We start from the raw sequence: 19648 nt of genomic DNA, 5'->3' as shown, positions 1-19648 counted from the left end.
AAATTTATGAATGAATTAGTAAATTCTGTAAAATTGAAAAGATAAGCATTTTGTTTTAAATTGTCTGAAAGAAATACACGTTCTGGCAGCTGCGGAGTCCTGCATATAAGACCATGTGCTCCTATGTTGGGAAGATAACATAAAGATGTAAGTTCTGAGTTTGTCCCGAGTCATTAATCCATGACATTTGTGCCTATTTATAGTACATGTTTTAAATGTTCTCAGTGAAAATTTGATAAGTCAATGAAAGTGAGACAAGATGTCTTCTGAGTGAGGAAGTGGGGTTGATTGACAGAAACAAAAGCCATTCATTCAAACAATAGTTTCCCTCCAACTCTATATTGAACATGAAAGTCATTGGGCCAAGAGTTCCTATGGCTGACATACTAAATGGATTGCAGTTGTCAGTGAAAAAAGCTTTTGAAAGTCTCCACTAATCTCTCATCTGTAAAGCTGTTGGCCCTGGATGAGGTCACCAAAGGCCTAGAGCACTGTCTATCCATCTCTTTCCAGTGGACAGACAAACTGCTGGAGCCTCACATTTGTGGCATAGATTACAGGATGTGGTGTGCTGTCCTTCATTGCTTTATAGATTTGAGTTTTCAAAACCCTGTCAGGATGATCTTCAGTTCATCTTGGGTCTTTGTTCTGCCTCCCAGATATGCTGCCAGCATGGAACCACGATGTTTTTTATTTATTTATTTTTTTTATTTTAACCTCATCACCTGGTTCCTCCTAGTGCATAAACAATAAATTACAACTCCGAATCTCATGCCTGACTACTAGAACTTTAAATTACGGGGTGAGGTAACGAGACATTGAAGAATTATAAGCTGTAAACAATTCTGAGACATCTGTTCTCAAGAACAGGCTGCAGGTGGACCTGAACGAATGCCCGCCATGCCCACCTTGAGATTCTTCTAAAAGACAGTGGCTACTAGCAGAGGGAAAGAAGGAAAGATGAAGAATAATGTTCTGGGTCTCTGAGACCCCTAAGCAAAAGCTTGCCCTAAGCAAAGCCACTGGCTATGTAACATCATCTTGGCTGTTTCTAACAGGGTGCGCTCTCACATTTCTGTTCCTGCTCACTGGAAATTCCAGGACAGGTCAAGTGCCTGACCATGCACTTTGCTCACGTGTGAGAATAGACAAATCACAAAGAAAGTAATCGTTGAAGTTATTTCTTCAGGGAAGATTATAGCTGGTTTATCTGTTATCTCTACCTTTCTACTGGAATTTCTTAACACTTCGTTAATTTTAATAATTGAAATAACAATAAAGGAGGCAATTATATTTATTTATCAAGCAATTACTGGATAATAGGTTTTTAGATATAGGCCAGAACCCATGGTTATATGGGGTACAGCTTTAAATTTCTAGCATAACTTAGGCTTTTATTTTTAATATTCCCTCTGTTTTCATTTGAAAAACAAAACAAAACAAACAAACAAAACAAACCAGCTGTGGTGAGAGAATTCCTATTGGCTTGTTTTAAAGAGGGGAAGTCTAAAGAGCATGGGCAGGGCATGCAGCTCACAAGAAGGTGCCTGATAGGGGAGGTGACTGGACAGGAGAGCTGGCTGAGTTTCACAGGTGTAGTACTAGCAGTGTTTAATAGAGGGAGGATCCATCCATTTGCACCAGAATACAAGTCTAGTCCCAGCCACCTACAGTAGCAGTGCTGAACTGAGGGAGTGGTTTTCACTATGCACATTTATTTCCTCAAACGTTCTTTCTGAAGGCAAGACGTCCAAGATCAAAGTGCCATTAGATGTAGTAGGTTGAGAACTCTCTTCCTGACTTCAGACGATCATTTTCTTATTGAGTCTTCACATTGTATAGGATAGAGAGATGGTTAGGAGCTTGCTGAGAGAACACAAGAATCTCCAGGTCTGTTCTTATGAGAATGCTAAACTCATGGAGAGGATTCCACCATCAGGACGTCATTACCTCCTAGAGACCATCAACTTCAGACCTCTGCATGGCGAGGGTAATTTTTCCACAAATAAATTCCAAGAAGGGCATAGAGGCAGTCTGTAATAGTACTCTTTCAATCCTCATTGAAAGAGGCCAGAAGTTAAGTAGCTCACTAGATAGACATGCAAATCTGTACAAACACAAAGTCTTTTCTTGTTGGATTTATTTAGGAGGATTGTCCCAGGTCTTGTGCTCTTTACTTACTCACGAAATGTCATCCTTTCTGTGTACATTTTGGTGTCTAAAATGTTCTTATGGACCTTACATGCTCTATAAATTTGTTATGTAAAGCTTCTAGATGAAGTCCCAGAGCACACTGGGTTGACTGGGCCCTTGCACAGTATTTGAAGAGCTGGCTAGCACCTGGCTTGGGTCACCTTTTTTTTTTTTTTTCTTTTTAATGTTGCTGAGGTTTGTTTTCCAGCTCCTTTTTACTATACTCCAAAAATCACAGGAGCAGGAAGTATTGTACCTGGATTTTTGCTACTTTTTGGTATCTTCTTTGTTCCACCCAGTTAACAATTGCAACTGTGGATCAGCCGCTAGTACAGCTGTCACCAATCTCTTCTGGTCTTGGGGAATAATTCTGAGTAGCCCACTTAATTAGAATTTGTTTTATATTATGCACGTGTATCCCGTATATAATCACAGCCTCTTTAAAACATCTTTGCATGGAGATAACCTAGAATCCCCAGCACAATGTAGCCCATGTTCATGTAGCCCATGAACTCCAAGTGGGTTCCTTAGTAAGGAGAGCAGAAGCTGTCTCTGACATGAACTTAGTGGCCTGCTCTTTGATCACCTCCCCCTGAGGGGGAGGGGCAGCTTTACCAGGCCACAGAGGAAGACAGTGCAGCCAGTCCTGATGAGACCTATTAGGCTAGGGTCAGATAGAAGGGGAAAAGGACCTCCCCTATCAATGGACTGGGGAGGGGCATGGGAGGAGCAGAGGAAGAGAGGGTGGGACTGCAGGGAACACTAGAGAGGCTACAGCTGGGATACAAAGTGGATACATTGTTCTAAATAAAAAAGTAAAGAAACAAAATTAAAAAAAAAATACATGTCAGATCTCTCGTTTCTATAGGATGCCACCCTACCTTACCATAACCTCAGCCCTCTATGTTAGCTGGCTTATTCTGTATTGCTGGAGAGAAAGCTGAAGGTGGTGATCCTGTAAGCCGTGGCTGCCCCTCCTCCCTCTCTGGTGGTGAGGTTGGTTCCCTATTAAACAGGCTGTGTCATCAGACTGTCCTGCCTTTTCAGTCTTTCTCTGACCTGACTGCCCTCCAATCATGTTTCTCTCCCACTTTCCTCCTGCGAGAAACTCCTGCTTTGTTTCTCAGTGACCGGGACAGAGCAACTTTGGTCTCCATTTTCTTAGTTCCTTTTCTCCTGAAGTGCTTCCACTTCCACCCAGTTTTTCCAGTTGCCTCGCGAGTTCTGCAGCCCTTTTAGAAAAGAGACTGTAAAGTGACCCCTTTTGATTTCCCATGTCACACATTTTGTTTTTGTTTCTCAGGCCTCTCCATTTCCACCCGAAATTTTTCCAGTTGCACAGCCATGCTCCCAAAGTTTCTTGAAACAGAATATAGGAAGAAGAAAGACAAAAATCTCCTCTGGAAACAAAACAAGAGATATCCCAAAGGTAGCAGCTAAAATAATTTTATTTTGCTTGTGTCTTAAAACAAAATATCTATTTCTTTGTCCTCTGCCATTTCATCTATGGCATTCGAAATCAAATTTGGCATTCTGTCTTGTCTGTGCACTAGTTTTGGCTGGCCTTTGCTATTTAGTGGTTCTTCTTTCTTCCACCCATCCCTCCCCCTTTTCTTCCATCCTTTCCACTCCCTAACACTAGTCAAGAAAAAACAAAAAGATAGAAAGGAAAGATATCCTCAAGTGAAGTCAGAGGTTGGAAAGGGAGAGACATTGTTAAACTGCTTTCTGCTGATTAAGGACATCAGGTTCCTTGGTGCAAGTTTGATCTACACCATCAGGATATCTACTTTCTTCTTTGTGCATAAAAACTTAATAAAATTTTGACCAACAGCAACCAATAAGCAACAAACAACCCATCAAGAATCTCCTGAACAACTATCAACCACCAACAACCTACTGGGACTCTAGCAGTTATATATCCTCTCTGAAAAATCCCCAGAATTCCAAATGTCACAAAATTGCAGAAACTATCTGCAGCTGGCAAAATCACTCCCCTGCTAGAGAATGAGACAAATCATAGTCAGCTTTTGGGATGCAGCCCTATACACTCACACTTGGGATGAAAATGAAAATATATTATTTCTGTGTTTTTTTTAATGTTTATTATTATTAGTTACATTTTATTAACTCAGTATCCCAGCTGTATCCTGCTCCCTTATTTCCTCCCAATCCTACCCTCCCTCCCTCAGCTTCTCCGTGCCCCTTTCCAAGTCCACAGATTGGGGAGGACCTCCTTCCCTTTCTTCTGGCCCTGTTTTATCAGGTATCTTCAGGACTGGTTGCAAAGTCCTCCTCTGTGGCCTAGCAGGACTACTCCTCCCTTGGGGGGGTTGGGACATTATTTCTGTGTTTTTTAAGGAAAGAAAAATTCCAAAATTGTTACTACAAAGTACTAAATAATAGGTTTCAGCAAACTGAAAATGCAAAAATGACTAAAGGAGTTTATGATGTGTATTAGACTCATACGGCTGCTATAACAAGTTGCCCAAACTGAGTGTCCACAAGCAGCAGTCATTTATTCTCAGTTTGGGGTACAGGAAATTCGGAAGCAAAGTATGAAGTGTCAGAAGGTCTGGGTTCTCTTTGAAGGATGTAGGGAAGGAATCTTTGATATCCATAGCTAATAACAGTTTTCAACAATCCTCAGGATTCTTCCTGTGAATGAAGGAAACCTTCATGCCTTCTATCTTCAAATCCTCTGAGCGTCCTTGTTTCTTTCTTGATAAGGACACCAGTCACAGGCTAAGACCCCACATTAGTCATTTTTACCTCACCATCCCCTGGAATCTCTGTGAGAACAATTATTTCCAAATTAGGCCACATGCCCAGATCCAGCTTCAAATGTCTGCATATCTTATGGAACAACACAGACAGCCCATACTAAGCTATAGGTTAGTTATGAAAGTCCATCGGTGCTACTTTCATTTCTCATTGCTGTGACCTGACAAGACAAAACTGAAGGGAAGAGAGTGTCATTCCTGCTCACAATCTGAGGACAGTCCCAGCAGGAAATTCCTAGGGCCAGGTAGTGCTGGAGAGGCAGGAGCCTATGGCAGCAACTTGTTCACATCTCATTGGATGATGAAGCAGAGAGAAGACAGTAAGGATAGTTGAGATGTTAACTCAAGACCTGTACATTAGAGCTCTACTTGTTCCAACAGGACCCATCTCCCAATGTTCCTCATCATCCCAAAACAGTACCACTATCTGCGATCCAAACATTCAAATATAGGAACCTATAGGAGAAGCTTTACATTTAAACCATGATGCTCTTCAGTTTCGAATTTCCTAAAACTGACCCCCAATGTCTGGTCTTCTATTATCTGTTTCCAAAGGCGTATCTTACAGGAGACAAACATCAATCACAATATGAAGAAACCACAACTAAAGGGAAAAGTCACTCAAATAAACAACATCGGCGAAAACTAAAGCCTAGGGCACAATGGGTAAAATGATCATTGTTGGCCAAATTTGCAAAAGGAATTCTGTGACCTCTAAATAGTGCAGAATATACAAGTATAGGAAAATCAATAGAAAATGTTTCTGAGAGAATATCGAACTCATCCCTCTTAAATGTTGGATGTTTCTGTATAAAGCAAAACTAGTAAAGTGAAGTAGACAGTAGTGAAATGTGTCATTATCATAAAAGAATCTCCAGGTGTAAGGGAGCTTCACATGGGTGAGGAGAGGAGAGCAGACCGTGTGCGTCTAAGATCAGTGAACCATGGGAACAAAGCCTAGCTGTGGTACAAGGGTTAGGAATCCGCCTTTAATGCTTTGTAAGGTTCCTAAACTGGAATTTAAATTTTCACTTTGATATTTGCTGTAATAAGAAGCTAATATTGTCAAAGAATTAACGTGGATAAGAATATTGATGAGAATATACCACACTGATAAAAGAATGTTCCCTAAAACCCGCCTCACCCTTCTTTATTAGCACCCTTTCCAAAATAATGCATTGTGATGCTTAGCTTTCATTGCCAATTTGATGCAACCTACAATCGCTTGGGAAGAGTCTGAGAAACGCTGGACATTAGGTTGGCCTGTGGTCATCTCTATGGGGGATGGTCTTGAGTAAGTTCATTGATGTGGGAAGACCTGATCCACTGTAAGCAGCACAAGTCCCAGTGTAGAAGATGCTGAACTCCATAAGAGCAGAGAAATCAAGCTTAGCACAAGCAAGCAAACAAGCATGTATCCATTTGCTTCTCTCTGATCTTGGTTGTGGATATGATCTGACTAGTTTTGTGAAATCTTTGCCTTAATTTCCCTATGATGATTCCCTGGAGTTATAAGCTAAAGTAAATCCCCTCTCTCTTCTGAGTCACTTTTTTTTCAGGTTATTTTATCACAGCAACAGAAATGAAACTAGGACACACATAATTATGAATAAATTTGGGGTTGGGAGATGGTTCAGAGGGTAAAGCACTTAGCATATAAGCTTGAGAACCAGAAACTGAATCCCTAGAACCCCTACAAAAACCCATCAGCCTTGATGGTTGACTTACAATTCCATTATGCTCAGTTGGTAGAGATCCCAAAGCAAGCTGTCTCACCAAATTAGTCAGTTCATAAGATCTAGCTGCAAACGAGGAAATCCAATAAATAAGATAGAGTGCAGAAGACTCCCAATGTCCCCATGTGCATACACACACATGCACATGTGAATGCAAACATACAGTTTCAAAAACATGCACACACACATACACACCATAAAACAGAGAAACATGCGGGAAAAGAATGAATTGAATCTGCCTGATGTTATCCTGCATGTATACATTTGTATAATATTCATCAATTACCATGTATAGCAGGGAAGACTGCTTCAGGGAACTCCCTTGGTACCAGGGTGCTATGATATATAACTTATTAGCACCAAGAAATTTCCCTGGAGAGGACAGGTGCTCCATAAGGACCAAATATATCTGGGCATAGGGTTTTTTTCTGAGACTTTCTCCAACCAAGGACCATATGCGGATGTAGCCCATGGCAGCTCAGTATCCAATTGGTTTTTTCTAGTAAGGGGAACAGGGACTGTCTGTGACATGAACTCAATGGCTGGCTTTTTGACCTCCCCCACCCCCAAGGGAGTAGCAGCCTTGCTAGGCCACAGAGGAGGACATTGCAGCCAGTCCTGGAGAGACCTGATAAGCTAGGGTCAGATGGAAGGGAAGGAGGACTTCCCCTATCAGTGGACTTAGAGAGGGGCAGGGAGGAGATGAGAGAGTGAGGGTGGGATTGGGAGGGAATGAGGGAGGAGGCTACAGCTGGGATACAAAGTAAATAAACTGTAACTAATATATAAAAAATTAAAAAAAATTCCCCACATATATCAAGTAAGTGCTAGGCAAGTGTGCAGGGTTACATTTAGGAGATTTTCTTAGGAAACACCTTCAAAACAAATATGGGGACTTTCCTGAGAATTTAAGTCCTTAAACTGGATCAATGTTCCATTTTCTTTTTGTCAGTTGAAATAATTCTCAAAAGATTTAACTTTTTCTAAGCCTGCGTTCCCAAATCCCTGTACTTTGCTTCCAAATATGCTTTGGTTTTAACTCTTCTATTATAGAACTGAAATCTACTTTCATTCGTTTATTTGTAGAGGGATTACAGTGCTGAGTATAACTAAGAGCTTACAGACAATGCTTGGAGACCTCCCATGACCAAGGAGATGGCATTACTTCTATCTTCAGACAACTTAGGCTGCCTCCACCTCCAATGACTCTGTGCTCTGCACTGTAGAGTTTTCATTTTACATCACATCTCTGATTGTCTGAATAATGGATATTGATTCTAACCTCCAAGAGCAAGAACCTCCGCTTGTACTCCTAGGAGATTCCACTAATTAGACAAGGTCTCCTTTTCTTAAAGCCAACAGATTGTAGATGCTGACCACTCTGGCATTTCAAAAGGTTTTCACAGCCACACCCAGGCTAGCATATTACACTGAGGCCTCTTCAGATTGACACCCCAAACTATCATTATAATGTGTTTTTTTCATACCCCGGATTTGGGGCATCAAATAATATCACAAAATATCCTGTGTAATCTAAAGCTAAATGAATTGCTTTATGAACTTTAATAATTTCAATGTCTTCTGCATCCTAATCTTTCTGTTTTATTATTTTGCATATTTTGCTGCTTACTTCCAGAAAACTAGTCAATAAGGTTATTATTCCCTAATACTAATCTTTTCCTCTTGTATCACTGCAATGAATCTTCAACTCATTTCCAATCAGTGCAATATTTTATCTGCTTTGAGTGTGAGTGTTATACTAAAGGCTTCTGTTTCTAACACTCGTTTTGTTGATGGTTTTGCATCATGTTATATATAACTCATTTCTGGTCTAGTCTTACATGTAGATCTTAATGAGTTCCCTACTCCTGAGGACTTTATTAATCTCCTCCCTGGGGCCTTTTGACCCTTTCTTGCATGTTCAGGCCTACCTCTAGTCCAGGTTCCCAGAGCCGTTTCATACAACTCTGCTTTCCCATCTCAACTTTCCCGAGGTTTTAATTGTTTCTTTCCATCTACTTCTTTTCTCAGGACCTACTGTGTTGTTGGAGTCACCCTAGAAGAGCTTTCAGAGTCCACAGATCAATGCCCTTTGTATGTTTCAATGTAACTCAGGTGCTCTCAGTGTCAGAGTGATAATAGTTTCTACCTATTCATTTATTCATTGACTAGATTAACATTCCTGTGGACACATTTAATGATGACATGCACAAGGGGCTACAGTACTTCTTGTCTCCAGTAACATCATAACATTCCACTCACATCCCCAAGATGAACCAAGAGTGTTGGTGAAGGTGAAAAGGGGTCTCTGGCATTTATTTGTTACAATGAGGGCACTCTGAGACTTTTCATTGTCTTGAAGATATAAACAGCTCTTAGTTAGGTGACATGCAATGATTGATGCTTGGAAATACCAGTGTGCAGGTAAAACAGCTTAGGGGTTAGAAATTTCTTTGGGGTCTAATGAGGATTTATAATTTAAAATGAGAATTTAGAGAGTGCCTTCTGTAAAAGGTGGCAGAGGCCTCAGGGAGTGGAAGTACCCAGAAAAAAAATGCAGAAGAACATCACTAGTATTGAGAGAAGTGTGCACACATGCATAACTGGGATGTACAGAGGGTCTAGGAGATGGTTGAGTGTGGGTTGAGATGCACTCAGGAGATGGTGCATGGCCTTGAAGAGTGATCCAGCTCTGAGGGCCTCTGAGGTTGGGCCAGATGACTCTTACTAACATAATCAACAATCTTTGGGCTGTTTTGAGAATGGTTTAATTATTTCTGGTCAAGGAAAATAGACTAGATTGATGATTGCTATGGAACAAGTGAGAAATGATCATTTGAAATACAGTAGAAGAGAGAGCCAGCAGAACTGTCTGACACATAGGTACACGGAGTGACCTGGAGAGATTGAAGACATCACCACTCTATCTGAGAAAAAGGCTCGTGATGCCTCCATTGCTACTCGATTTTTCTTCTTTCTAAGCCATACTATCAGGACCCACTGGGTTGTTTTCCCCTAAAAGCTGCTCCTGTCTGCTACATCCTAAATCTTAGAAGCTACTGTCTTGTCTGAGTTTTAACCAACCATTTGACCTCAGTAGCAACAAGACCAAGGGCCACTCCGCTCTAACCCACCGCACATACTCTTTCACAAACCCTAACATCCTCTCTCTCCTGGTTTCCTCTCATGGGTTCTCACTTGGTCCCAAAAAATTCTCACTTCGAATCCAAATGCTCTTTCTGGAGCATCATACATGAAATACAATGAGAGTGAGGAATCTGCTTACTCAGAAGCAGCCCTTGGTGCATTAGGACATATATTAACCTCCAATGTAGAAGCCTTATTTCTGTTTAAAAAAAAAAGTCAAAGAAGAGGACCCTGACTCACAGTCAAAATCATGTTATTGAATCAGTCTTGTTCATAGAAACATTTCCAATACTTTTACTGCTAGCATGAAAATTCAACTTAATAATATTTTCCTTGTGATTTTTGTTGTATCTATGACATAACTCTACTGTTGAGCATGGAAAACATTAAGAAGTCAATTATTTATGGTCTTAAGAAAGGTAATTGGTTACCTAATGCAAAATAGTTATTCCTGAAAACATATATATACAAACAAAAAAATGGACTCAGCAGATTTTATTCATATATTTGTGCAAATGTAATTGTTCATATAGAGAACAGTCAAAGAAAAAGCCCTGAAATCATATATATACAAACAATAAAATTGGACTCAGAAAGTTGTATTTAAATATTTGAACAAATACAATTGTTTTTATATATGACAAAGCTCTGAAATCATATATATACAAGCAATGAAAATGGACTCAGCAGGTTATATTTACATAATGCTGCATATATGATTGTTTATATATAAAACAAATAAAAGGGTAAGTAAAGATGGGAGGAGTTAAACAGAGTAAACTTGAGAAAGCCTAGATGGAGAAAAATGAAAAGAAATTATGACATATTTTAATTAAAATGTATTTTAAAAATTTTACTTCAAAATATAAACTTACATTTATCATCCCCTACATTAACTTATATTTTAAGTAAAGTTAAATTATACAGAACAACTGCTAGATTATGAAAGTTTCTCAATCAATATTTGTTTTTTTAATTTTTATTTTTTTCTTCAAAATTTATTCATTATATCACAATTGAAACCCCCTTTCTCAACTTCCCCCAGTCCCACACACCCTCCCTCTTCCCCCATCCCCTAGTCCACTGAAAGGGGGAATTCTCCACTATTGCCATCTGCCCATAGCTTGTTAAGTCTCATCAGGACTGCCTGGATCCTCTTCCTCCCTGGCCTGGCAAGGCTGCATCACCAGGGGTGAGTGATCAAAGCAGACAACTAAGTTCATGATACAGGCTGCCCCTAATCCTCTCACTCAGAAATCTACATGGAGGCTGAGCTGCTAATTGGCCACATCTGAGCAGGGGTCTATGTCCTCTCCATGCATTGTCCTCCATTTGTGTATCAGTCTCTGCATGACCCTTGGACTCAGATCTTTTAGTTTTGTTGATCTCCTTGTGGGGCTCCTGTCCTCTCCATGTTGCTCTATTCCCAGCCCTCTCTTCTCCATAAGACTCCCTGTGCTCGGTCCAAAGTTTGATCCTGAGACTCAGCATCTGCCTTGACCCCTGTGGGGTGAATCCTTCCAGAGGACCCTCTATAGTGGCTCCCATCCTGTTTCCTCTCTCCCACCACTTCTGCTGTCCATCGTGTTTGCCATTCTGAATGAGATTGATGCATCCTCCCTAGGGTCCTCTCTAGTGTTTAGCTTCTTCAGGTTTGTGGGTGGCTGTCCTATATTATACGGTTAATGTCCGCTTATAAGTGAGTGTATACCAAGCATGTCTTTCTGTTTCTGGGTTATGGCACTCAGGATGATCTCTTCTAGTTCCATCCATTTGCCCGCAAATTTCATGATTTCTCATTTTTCATAGTTGAGTAGTATTCCATTGTATAAATGTACCACTCTATAGAATTTTTTCCTCACTTAAAAACACATTTTTTAATATTTTTTTATTATTAAATAATTTTATACATTCACTTGTATCCCAGCTGTAACCCTCTCCCTCTTTCCCTGCCAATCCTCCCCTCCCTCCCTCATCTCCTCCCTGCCCCCTTTCGCGTCCACTGATAGGGGGTAAAAACACATTTGTTAATATTGAAGTATTTCAATACCCTGATTTACACTGATGCAGTATGCCTCTCTTGAAAAGTCAGTTTAGTATTAATGGCAAAAGCCAACTTTTTTTTTCTAAACAACTAAGAATTTATTAAATTTCAGAAGGATAATTTAAAAAGTCACAACACAATCTAGGTTGCTAGTTTATTACATTTAGACTGGTGAACATGGTAACATAATTGAAATTCCGTCTCCATTTTTGCTTCTGAACTGATCAGTGAACATGTTGTTTTTATCTTCTTTGGGGTGTTTACTCCTTCACCCAGCCCTTTATGGTGTGTTAATTACTCCCAACTTTTCTTTCTGTACCCTCTATCTCAATAGTGGTGAGTATAATAGACTTAGTTTCTCAAGAAAGATTAATTGCTCCTGAGAGTTTTTGAGTAAATATTTGTTATTCTATATAAATTCTTTCCTAAAATTTTTGAAAATGTATTTCAAACCCTCTCCCTATCTTGTTAGGACAAAGAAAAAGATTCTTTTTTTTTCCCAACCAAATTACCGATGAACAGTCCATCGTTACTATCTGAGTTGCTGTTATTGTTGCCTCTTGTTTTTCACTGTATGCATAAAGGAAATGGCAAGGAAAAGGGGAAAGCTGCAAACCAAAATTAAATATGTTCACCTCAACAGTCGTCACGCTTCTGGTTGTAGATGTGAGAATATTCAGTATCTAGCCCAAGGTTCACAAGACTTTCTTTAATAGCTCCCAGATGTAAAATTTGACTAGCCGCATGACCTGGCCCAATTATAACCACAGCTATTAGAATAATCTACACACCTTGTCTTTCTCTGGCTCTTTACACTGTACTGCATTAGGAATATTAAGATTTGTGACAAACTTGTGGTTTCGAAGAAAAGAAACATGGAATTACAAAAGATTTCAAGAATTTGTTCGTCCCTGCATTCAGGGAATGCTGACAGTTGCTTTCTTCTCTGTTTGTATCTGTTTAGCTACTGAGAATTCACTAACCAGAAAGAACACAACATTCTCAAAGTGGAATTAATATAGAAAATCAAAATGACATCTGAGTTAGATTTTTTTTTTTACATATAATCTTTTAGAAGATGTCTTCCATAACCAAATGACTCTTAAGTTAGAAAACAAAACAAACCTGGCCAAATTTTAAAACTGGCAACTTACATGTTCAGTCACATACGTCACATATCTCAAGTGATTACTTGGAGAATATAAATAAATATTTCCCTTTTATGAACTATCTTGTATAGTTGATGCTAAAATCTCCCTACTCCACTGCTAACAGAGAACGGCTTGTTTAGTTTTATGCATAAGTAACTAGTGTTTAATCTTCATTTACACTTATGAACAGATGCTAAGGAAGATTATATTGAGCTCTATCAGGATGGGAATAGGCCAAACAATGATCTGTAGAAAGATAGAGAGATTGTGGTCACTGTAAAATATGCATCAACAAGTAAAATAAGAGATTTACATTACTAAGGGTTGAAGCAGGTGCTGAATAAAAAGATCTAACAGGTTTTTTTTGTAGAGATGGGCCAGGATACCCAAATTCCACCTGAGAGATGAAGGATGGGATAGCAGGTTCTGATCAGATAAGCAATGTCTGATATTTAAGACAGGATGCTCACTGCTCTGGCAAGATCCTTGGCTGAAATTAGATCTATCGGGAAGCAAACATTAACCAAGACAGTTCAAAGCCTGATATTTATAATAAATCTTTATCAGGAGTCACTCAAGGTACATGAGGAGTCATTAACACAGAATTAGATAAATAAAGATCTACCAAGAAAGTTTGGCTAAGAAAAAGGAAGTGAATGTGGGTAGGAATGGCATGGAAAGTGTAGAAGGAGAGGAAAATAGACTGGGTCGGGAGCCGCAGGTAACAGCACAGTTCTGACTCACACTGGTCAGCTGGCCAACAGCATCTCTTAAACTCTGGAATTGGGCAGAGGTGGCCAGGCTATGTTCTGTCTCCTCCTGTGTTTAGAAGTGCTTTGAGGAGGTGTGGCTTCATTTAGTATCATAACCATATCAGATGAGCAACCTGTTTTGACTCCAAGGTAGCATTTGATCAATGCTCAGTCCCCCTAACCTTGGTTGACCTAAGCTATTTGTTAACATCACAAAACCATAAAAAAGGGGAAATTTTAGAAAGTTCTCTCTTTGATTTTCTCGAAAGCTAGGGGTGAGGTCTGTGGTTTTGTTCATGGTTTTCACTCATTTTTTTTTCTTTTTTTTTTAACTTTTATTAATTACACTTTATTCACTTTGTATCCCCCATAAACCCCTCCCTTCTCCCCTCTTAATCCTACCTTCCCTCCCTCCTCTTCATGCATGCCCCTCCCCAAGTCCACTGATAGGTGAGGTCCCCCTCTCCTTCCTTCTGATCCTAGTCTATCAGATCTCATCAGGAGTGGCTGCATTGTCTTCTTCTGTAACCTGGTAAGGCTGCTCCCCCCTCAGGGGGAGGTGATCAAAGAGCAGGCCAATCAGTTTATGTCAGACACTGTCCCTGTTCCTATTACTATGGAACCCACTTGGACACTGAACTGCCATGGGCTACATCTGTGCAGGGCTTCTAGGTTCTATCCATAAATGGTTCTCAGTTTTCACTTTTCTTTTCTCTTCTTTCCTTTTTTTCTTTCTTTTTTTTTTTTTTTCTTTTTTGGACACAGGGTTTTTCTGTGTAGCCTTGGCTGTCCTGGACTCACTTTGTAAACTAGACTAGCCTCGAACTCACAGAGATCCACCTGCCTCTGCCTCCCTGAATGGTATTCATTCTTATTAACATTGCCATTTATATTTGTATTCCTAATTCTCTATAGTTAAATCAGAAGACAAAATAAATTTTGGGTATTTTTACTGTAATTTTTGCTTAAGATTCAAGCAATGTTATTTCTACATGCACAGAAACAAAGGCAAAATAAAATCCAGGGCCTACTATTGTGATAATTCATTATTGTTTTATACATACATGTTATTATTTTCAATTAGGAGGCAAGCTATTTCTGATTATGTGATATTGCCTTTTAAGAAGGTCCAAAGGAAAAATAAATAAATAAAGTAGTTCAGAACATCCAAGGCTGGTCCTAGGATTACATCGCCTAAAATATATTTCCTATAGATACAAAACTAATCTGAATGTTAAAACCTCTAAGTCTCTGGTCTCAGGACTGCTGGATCTCAGGACCACTTTAGTCCTTTTGTGCACATACACAGTTAATGACAATAAGCACAGCACCGTTTCTGCAGTGAGCCCCCAGAACTTACCTTCACAGAAGCTTTCATTGGGGGCAGAGGTGACATCTGCTTCTACACAGCTTTCTGAGATCAAGTGATGTTCCGGTGGGAATGTGAAAGTGAATGTTGCCTGCTACAGGAGACCAGACGATGCTATGACCAGGAGAAATAGGACACCTGAGAAAAATCTGTGATCAAACATTATCTTTTGAAACCTTCAGACTTTTCCCTATTTTCTGTTGAACGATAATTGATGGGGTTCTGCGAAGCAGTAGGTATACATACCTTTCAGTTTAATCTTTCAAAGAAAAGAACATCTGAGGTACAGAAAACACATGTAAATAGGAGAGTAGGTTCTGCAGAACATGTGGTTAATGGCTTATATTGGGAGATGGAGGTTGAAAGAGCAAAGAGAAGAGGCATTTTAAAAGAGTGGAGGGTGAAAATGTGGGCCTTTGGGGTGAGGGAAGACAGGTGTCTATACTTTCTCTGTAGAAGCTTAGGAGAAATTGAAATAATTCTAATACTTTTGAGTATGTGAAAGAGGTTTTACCAAATTCACAGGTAGAGATTTTTGTGGACTTGCTAAGATAATTCATTCTTTACCACAAGCCCCTGTGTTTTACCTTAAATAAGAATCTTCTAGAATGCCTTAGAAACCAGTTATGGTTATGGTTTTCTTTGGTAAAAAAACAAACAAACAAACAAACAAAAAAAAACTACTCGAAACATTTTTTTATATAAAAAGTTAAGCTATTCTTAAAATAGTATGGGAATTCTACTTTAGAAAAACATCCTAAAATTCATTTATTTTTTATTTAAATACAAAAGCCTTACATTGATGTAGTCTAAGAACTAGATCAGTGACTGGGAAAGGAAGCAGAGACATTCATTAACATTACTCTTAATATACATATAGCAGTTTGAAAATACTTTGGGCAAGCTTTTTGAAGTGTCAGAAAAGCTTCTAATATAATAGTTATGCTTAAGCGTATTTTTGCCCTTTAGAGTGTCAATAAGTTATATAACAAAAGTTGGTTTTGCCAGTTGATTGACATATTTTTATTCTGGTCAAGGGACATATTTTCATTCTGGCATAGGTGTTCATGAAGGATGCCATATAGACTTAATAAAAGAATATCTGAAGGGCTGGTAAAGCAGCTCAGTGAGTACAATGCTGGCTGTGAAGTCTAAAGACCCGAGTTTGACTCCCAAGGACCCAGATAAAGCTGCACATAGAAGCAGACTGTTTATAATCCCACTGTTCCTGTGGAGAAATGGAAAGCTCAGGGCCCAGCTACCCTGGCACAGAGTACCAAATAAGAGTCTCTATCTCAAACGAGCTGCAAAGTGAAGACCAGACTGACGCCTGAGCTGGTTATGGGGCCTCAACACACAAATCTGTTCCCATAGACATGAAGCCCACAACTCCCACACCCATACCCAAAATAAAGTTTTAGAAGAATGCCTGAATTGTCACTCAGTTATACTTCTTTAAGAAAATGTGTATGTGTGTGTGTGTTTGTGTTTACATTTTAACAGTTGGGGAATTTCTGGGATACGTCAAGTAAATATTGATAAATTAAGTGTATTAAATGTAATTGTAATCTCCCATTTTCCTTTGCACTCACATGTAAACAATGTTAAATGCCATATGTCTACAGTCAGAAAACCATGGATATATGAGTATTAACCTTGAAGAAGGACAGTAAAAAAGGAAAAAAATGTTCTAGGATAGTGTGGAGCTATATGTAGCAGAAACCTAAGCTACTATAAATACAATGTAAAGGCTGGCATAGCTTTTCCTGGTATCAAGAAACATGGATTGTTCTACCAGCTTCATCAGCTTTGTGCTCACTGGTGGAGGAGCACGTTAACACCAGCCTTCTTTAAAATATATATTGATCAGAGATATCCAGACTTTCCTGTAACAGGCCAAGTAGTCAATATTTTGGACTTTGTGCCATGTGATCTCTCCTACAACTCTGCTAAGATAACAAAGAAATAGCTATGGAGAATATATAAACAAACGGATGGTATGATTTCAATAAAACTTGATTAAAATTTTTGTGTAGGTGGTAGACTAGGTCTGGTCTACAAGCTGCAATTTTAGTAGAACTGGAAGACTGTATCCTTGTGTTTAGTCACCTCTGTGTTCTGCCAGTTCTTAATGGAAGTGAGCCACTCAGGGTCTCCATTTCAGAAAGCTTACTGATCTCTTCCTGCCTTCTACCCACCATTTAATTTGATAGTAAGCTGCCTTGAAGCCATAGGAAAGAATAATATTTTTCAATGCTGATATCTTTAAGCTTAGACTCGCGTTGGGAACCTCCCAGTGTCTGGCAGATAAGATTACAGAGTCAGGATCTTACTTCCTTCAATGGTCACCTACGGCAGCTGTGTGATTACTGTAATTCCCTTCAGGACACAGGTGTGTCTGTCCTGTTCTAAAGAGGGTTTAAGTCTCCTAAAGTGGGCTTTCTCCATCATCTTCTATTGTCAGTAAAAATCAGACTCTTCCACTTCATATCATCAGGCTGGTGGATTGCCTGCGTTCTAGGCTGAGATCATCTCTGTCTCGCAGACTTTGCTGAATACAAATGGAACCAATAAACATCCACGTTTATTCCTTACCATTACAGTTTCTATGCCCACTTACTTTGCTTTCTGAAGAACAACAGTTGGCAAGCTGACTAAATATTTTTCCTCAGTGTAACCGTTTTAACCCTGCATAGTCCCAGCTCATGGTCAAACACAGTCAATGTCATAAACATTTTAGCTATAATACCTAACAGGTATCAAGACGGAGTCCAGAAGCAAATTCTTCAGAGGAATTTCTTCTTTGCTTGCACAAAAGAAAATAAGCTGAACACTGCCCAAAGCCTCTGCAGTACTCAACATTCATCACTCATCTCGTAGTACCTAGTGACAACAAATACCCCATATGATGGATCCGGAAAAATGAGTGGGACTGGCCCTCTCCCTTCAAGGCTCTCTCAGGCAACATTTAGAGACAAATACTCATTCATTAACTGGAATTTAGCCATGTGACTATACACAGACAGCTACTAGAGCAGCTGAGTGGCCGAGAATCCTGCTAGGTGCCCGTATCTACATGACAGGAAAAGTAAATATTAGAGGGTAATTATCAGCCTTGTAACAGGTCCTATATTTAATATTAAACAATTGATATTATCTTTGAGTTGGATTAGAGTCTGTGTACCCAATTTCAGTTAATAAAGTGGCATTCAATATTTATTGGGTGCTTGGGCAAATTTAGAAAACCTGAGTATGGGTGTTTAACCCGAGGATTTGAAGTTTGGAGAATTCATTTAAGTCAACACAAGTTTTTTCCAAATTTTCAATTATCCATCACCTAGCCTGAAGCTCTTCACAACAAATAATTGAGAATAGCAAAGTTAAATAGTTTTTTTTTAAGCGATAGAATAGTCCGTAACTATGTATTTATATTTCTCAGTCATTGCTGATCACATTTTTATTCTGTATGGGAACCTAACTCAAAAGAGAAAGAGTGTTTAATTATATCCCAAAACACTAGTATCCTATGCAATGAATGTTGGTGTTTAGCTAAGGCCTATGCAGTTTTCTTTAGCTCACAAGGTAAATTGCTGTACATCTTTTTTAAAGTTTCCATTCAAATGAAATATATGTAGTGAGAATGAGAAATGTGGTCAAGAATGCTTTCTCTAGGCAGCAGAAAGTTGTTAAATCAAGAAAAGTAGTTTGGGCCTTGGGATGCATCTGTAGCTGTTTCACTGGACAAAGATCTTGTAATGTCCAAAACAGGACCGAGCCTAAACTGTGTTTATTTTACTGTATCTGCCTCTCTCTCTCTGTGTCTCTCTGTCTCTCTGTCTCTGTCTCTGTCTCTGTCTCTTTCTCTCTCTCTCTCTCTCTCTCTCTCTCTCTCTCTCTCTCTCTCTCACACACAACCCTCACAGTGCCTGAGGGGTGCATGGTGCTCACTGAAGTACTGTTCCATGAGTCAATAAGAGCGATTCGCTCCTGTCCTCTCCTCTCCAGGTCTTACTAACTCCCCCTTCTTTCATAGGAATCCCTGCACTCTACCCAAAGTTTGGCTATGATTCTAACCATCTGCTTTGATACCCTGCTGGGTAGAGTCTTTCAGAGGCCCTCTGTGGTAGGCTCCTGTCCTGTTACTTGTGTTCCCCTCACGCCACAGCACATACACATAACACCACTAATATGCATGCTTGTGTGTACATGTGTGTGTGCGCACACACACACATACATGTAATTTAAAAATCTAGAGAGAGGGTAAACATCTCTCAAGTGCCTTTGCTCTTCCTTTATAATTATTCCCAGTGTTTCTTCAAACAAATTTCACTGCATTTTTCTAAAGCTTATTTTTATGTTTCAAGCTTGCATTATCTCTTAGGAAAGGAATGTTTTTCTATTTTGTCATTTGTTATGCAAAAAAAAAAAAACTTAAACTATTTGCTTCCTATTAGGCACACTGATTTTTTTTTA

The 19648-nt window shown here is 39.3% G+C and overlaps 1 protein-coding gene across 1 annotated transcript in view; it reads left to right on the top strand.

Moving 5' to 3' along the window:
* Cntnap2 (contactin associated protein 2) overlaps nucleotides 1-19648 on the top strand; it is a 2205170-nt gene that overhangs the window by 1125269 nt on the left and 1060253 nt on the right.

The sequence above is a fragment of the Psammomys obesus genome, unplaced genomic scaffold, assembly GCF_907164565.1.
Source record: "Psammomys obesus unplaced genomic scaffold, mPsaObe1.curated_primary_1811, whole genome shotgun sequence".
Taxonomy (NCBI): domain Eukaryota; kingdom Metazoa; phylum Chordata; class Mammalia; order Rodentia; family Muridae; genus Psammomys; species Psammomys obesus.
This window is presented reverse-complemented; position numbering and strand designations above follow the sequence as displayed.